Below are 5,388 nucleotides of genomic sequence, written 5' to 3'. Positions count from 1 at the left end.
GGCAAACGTAAGAACCACTTTATCCACAGCCAAGTAGCCGGTCTTCAAAATTGACATACTGCTTTTCTTACTGCTTTTCTTCTCTGGTCTTTTATTCTGGTTTCAGAAACCAAGCTCATTTTTTCTTTCTTTGTAATCAGATGTCCACGTTAAGTCACATAATGAGTAATTAGACCCCTAATTTGATATCCTCACTCCAGTATGTTGCTTGCTGGCAGAAAATTTCCTCCACAGATCAATTTTTTATATTAATTTTTATTGGTGCTAGTTAAATTCTTCTATTTTGAACTGTTAGAGGCACAAACAAAGGTTTCTGAAATTTCTTGAGTCTTCTGTTGATTACACCATAAAAGAGACACACTGCATGTTTTGTTTGTCCTCTTGTTTTCATGACTGGTGCTAGGAAAATCCCCACTGTTGAAGAAATTTGATCCCAGAAAGAAACATAATAATCAGCTCAGACACCAGAATGAGGAGAAAGAGATGGAGGACACAAGTAGAGACTGGAAGCATGATGCCACTTTTTTTTTACATTATCTACTGCTGTAAAATGTAGTGTATTAATATAAATTTGAAGATAATAAGGCCAACAGATCAGGAAATGGCTGCCGTTGAAAACACAGTTTATTACTCACAGTTCCCAAGAGGAGGTGGCACACCATGCCACAGGAGGCCACAGGGAAGCACCAGGGTTGACCAGGAGGCAGAGGGAGAGGGAAGAACTGTGGACAAGACCCTTTATGGCAATTTTCATGAAAAATAAGGAGTGAGACACAGTAGGCAGGCTTAGGATTGGCTAATTTGAATTCCAGTGGGTTCTAGGACATAGGAACTGACCTTAGTTATTTGGTACCTGGCCCTGGAGTAATTAAGGCAGATGAATAGTGGCTCAGAGTGTGAGAAACCTATAAAGGTAGTTGGGCTGTAGGTTGGCTGGTTTGTATTTGATAAGTGCACTCACAGGCTAGTTGTTTACAATCTCTGTGAATTGGCTAGCCCTGGGAGAAGCAGTTCTTCTAAGGCCCCAGATGTCAAAGCATCTAATAAAGAAAATAAAAGACATAGTTAAGACACCAACACATGACCACTCAGTTGTGGCATAGTAATGTTTTTTTAATTGTAATGTTTAAAAAATATTTTTATTTTAATTTTTGACTTTTAGGTTCAGAGTTACATGTGCAAATTTGTTACATGGGCAAATTGTGTGTCGCTAGGGTTTGGTGTACAAACGATTTTGTCACCCAGATAGTGAGGATGGTACCCAATAGTTAGTTTTTGATCTTTTAAAACTATAATTTATACATGTTTTTTAGCTGGAGTCTCACTCTGTCACCCAGGTTGGAGTGTAGTGGCTTCTAGCCTCAAACTCCTATAGCTTTTATTTTGATATTTGCTAATATTTTCAAAGAAAAAATAACTTTTTATGAACAAAGAAGCATGTAAGAATTACCAGATAGATCTAGATATTACTTTAACAACATTAAAAAAATCACAATATAAGTAATAATTATTAATTTAATCTATTCATCATATGCAGCATCATTACAATGTTTGGATGGTATGCAAATTTTGTGGTACATTTTTAAAGATATATGAAATTGTTGGTTATTTTGCTGCATAATTACCATGAATAGTAAGCATTTGGTGTAAGGGCTTGAGAGCTGAATTGCATTAAGTGAGACTTTCTGAGATTAGTGTGTGGGCAATGAAAGAGAAGAATGGTCTCAATCCTGGAGAGCAGGCTATCACGGCAAATCTGTCCTCACCCTACCCCAACCTGCCTCCTAACCCCAGCCCTCTTCCCTGCTCTCAGGGAAGTTTTTTCTGACAATGCTGTTGCCCCCACCATTGCTGCCCAGATGCTATCAAGAAACATTAATGCAAAAGAAGGTGAAAGCTCTATGTGTCTCGGGAGAAAAGGTCTTGTTCTGTGATCTGGGCTGGCATTATACTATGATTAAGTACATCTTTTCAGGACCACAGTCCACATTACTCTTTACAGTTTTCTCTTTTAGGAACTCCGAGCTGACTCATCAAGGGAACAAATGTCAGAAGCTATTGCTAGCTAGTGTTCCCCAACACATGCGCCTTTCCTATGTCCTGTAAAAAGGTTTATGTACATTGACCCTCAGCTACAATTCTATGTGCTCTCTCTCTTTCCCAGGTTAGACCTAATCAAACATTCCCCCTCAATTTAACATTTTTCTCACCTAGAATTTTAGGAATCCTCATGCAGATAGAAAACCTCATGAGAAGATACAACCTTCCAGAACCTTACTTCTAGAAGTGGCTATGCTTCTCACATTCTCCTGAAGCCTAGAAAATATTATATACTGCTTGGAACCACAAATTACACTTCAAAAAGATATATTTCAAATTATACAAATATAATATACAATATAATACAAATTATACAAATGTACATATATATCAATGAGTTCCAGACTTAGAGCTAGACAGCTGAATTTAATTCTAATACAGAAGAGATTAATTGGCTAATCAGTTGTCTCCTGTTGCTGTCTTTTCCTCATCTGTAAAATGAAGAGAGACAATAACCTCCCATTGTGATAATCAAGTGAGATAAAGTGTAGTTATTACCTGCACTATAAAAGCTGGCGAGAAAACGCCCCAAGGAAACCACTCCAGGGTTCTGCTTTGCCCAAAGCTTTTCTTAAAGACTTGTGGCCAAAGTCTTAAAAGGGCAAGGGTTTGAATGTTGGTTTTCAATAGAATTGAACAAGTTAGGGGACAAGGCCAACATTCACAATCACTTATGGGTAGAGGCAACCCTGAAGAAAGAGATGACGTGTTGATAGTTTTAATAAGAAAGAGTAAGAAGGCTGTATTTCTAGGGCTGCTGAGAAGAAAGGAAAGAGAAGAACAGGGAACTGGCTAGGCAGAAGTCACAACCAAGAGCTGCATTTGCCCAACAATGATATACAGGTAAGGTCCAGTTTTTGTTTTTTGTTTTGTTTTGTTTTGAGATGGAGTCTCGCTCTGTCACCCAGGCTGGAGTGCAGTGGCGGCGTCTTGGCTCACTGCAAGCTCCACCTCCCGGGTTTACACTATTCTCTTGCCTCAGTCTCCCGAGTAGCTGGGACTACAGGCGCCCGCCACCTCGCCTGGCTAGTTTTTTGTATTTTTTTAGTAGAGATGGGGTTTCACTGTATTAGCCAGGATGTTCTCGATCTCCTGACCTCATGATCCACATGCCTCAGCCTCCCAAAGTGCTGGGATTACAGTAAGGTCTAGTTTTTACATTAAAATATTTTCAACAAGGGGTTGTATTCACATTAGGGATTTTGCTTTTTGCTTACCTCATCTACCCAGGTAAACTTTTAAATTACTATGGTAAGCATTGTTTCCTCATAAGTTAAAATAAGCAATTCTCTTATAAATATTTAAAAGAAATAACCATATTATGCCTTAATATAGCAGTACACATACCAAAGAAAATTTCTACAATCAAAAAATAGAAAAAATATATTTAAATATGCCCCAAATCCTCCAGAACTACGTAAGTGCTACAATAGCTTTAAATACATTCCATTAATTTCTGGGACAATAATCCTATCACAAAAACACAAACTGTATTCTCTAAAACAGAGATATCACTCAATCAGAGAAATAACTTACTTCAAAAAAAAAAAAAAAGGAGATCACTGAAATGGAAAGCTGATACATGCACATATTTACATACACATGTATATGAACTATATAAACAAATACATAGAAATGTTACATAAAATCTAAAATTTGAAGTATGAAAATTTCTTTGTAATTCCATATTATTTTAATGCAATTATCAAGAAGAGTTGTTCCTTTTAAAGCATCACTTTGATAGATACTAGAACAATATCACTGAGGAAAGGCAACAGTAACTATTCTTAAGGCAATTTATAGGCTATATTCTTTGATTCACTGAATATATGGTCTTGTTAATATGGTGAGAAATTAGATAAATGTGTATTCCCCAGAAAGTGGACAGTTGTCTGAAGCCAATTGCTAGTCAACTGTATAATTGTTGTAAACATTTCTTATACATTAGTCATTTTCCCACACTATAAAATTAGTTGAGACTTAAATTTTCAGGTTTTAGTCCCCTGATTGGAAATTTATTTACCAAAACCAAGCCCCCAGAGCACTGTATACTATCATATAATTAAATGCCTGCATATGCTTTGAAGATAAAGCAATTATTATAAATTATTTGAAGGAATTATTTTAGGAATAAATTCAACAAGTACATTAAGTAGATATATTGGTATTAAAGGTGGAAGTATGCCTCTTTACACCCTGTAATATCAGCCGTAATGAGCACCACTAGTTTTGAACACTGTTAGTCTTTAGTTGGCCTGTCTCCATTCTGGAAAAGGCCATCAATAAGAGCTGATAACATCTATAAATGCAAAGATATTCAGGGTTTCTGCTGGTTCTTTAATTGTCTGTAACTGTTCTCTCTCTTCTTCTTCCTTAGAATGTTAAATGAGATCAAATAGGCTGGAGTGCCCAGAAAGAATAGGCACCTGCCAATGAAGAATTCTTAAAGCTGTTGAGTGAAAATATTCACTATCAATATCATTAGTGCTTTTATTCAGTTATCCATTAATATATCTATTCAGTTACCCGATATTTTCTGAACAATTGTTATAGGTGCAAATTATGGAGACAAAAAACATGCCCAGATTTTTACCTCAATCAACTGATGCTCTAATAGTCACATAAGTTAGAAATACTATCAAATCACTGAAGAACTGGGATATTTTCTATAAGATTCACCAAGACAGGAAAAAATGATAACAAAATCTTAAAATAATACTGTAATACTTAATTATTTTTCATGGTATACAATCTTATGATCTCTGGGTGTTGCTTGAAAACCATCCACATGAATAATTGCAATTATTGATGTGGATCAGGATCAATGCTGAGCCTCTTTGCTTGATAGAAATTAAGAGAACAATGATTGTTGGGCTAGCCTCAATTTCCATTCTATCCCCACCCCTCAAATGGCTGAACACAAACGAGTTTTTTATATTAAATAGAAGAAGTACCCTCTACCCCTGTCCCGGCAATCTTGTTTTCAGTCTTTGGAGATCACATTTCAAAAGCAAAATTTATACTTTTCAATATAAGTCGGAAAAAGGAATTTGTTTCCTGAAGAAATAATTCTATAAATTTGGACGTCACCTATAAAGGGATAATATCCGAATTAGTTTTTCAGTATCCAATAGATAAGAGAGCTGGTGAAATATGGACTATTTACAAATTCATCTCTAAATTATTGAGTGCATACTATACCAGATTTTAAAATCAGTGCCAAATGAACATAACAACTATAATATTGTATAACTTTCTTTTTTTTTTTTTTTTTTTTTTTTTTTTTTT

Source organism: Piliocolobus tephrosceles, unplaced genomic scaffold (genome assembly GCF_002776525.5).
Source record: "Piliocolobus tephrosceles isolate RC106 unplaced genomic scaffold, ASM277652v3 unscaffolded_20, whole genome shotgun sequence".
In the NCBI taxonomy this organism is placed as follows: domain Eukaryota; kingdom Metazoa; phylum Chordata; class Mammalia; order Primates; family Cercopithecidae; genus Piliocolobus; species Piliocolobus tephrosceles.
The sequence above is the reverse complement of the archived record's forward strand: the minus strand, read 5'-3'. Positions refer to the sequence as shown.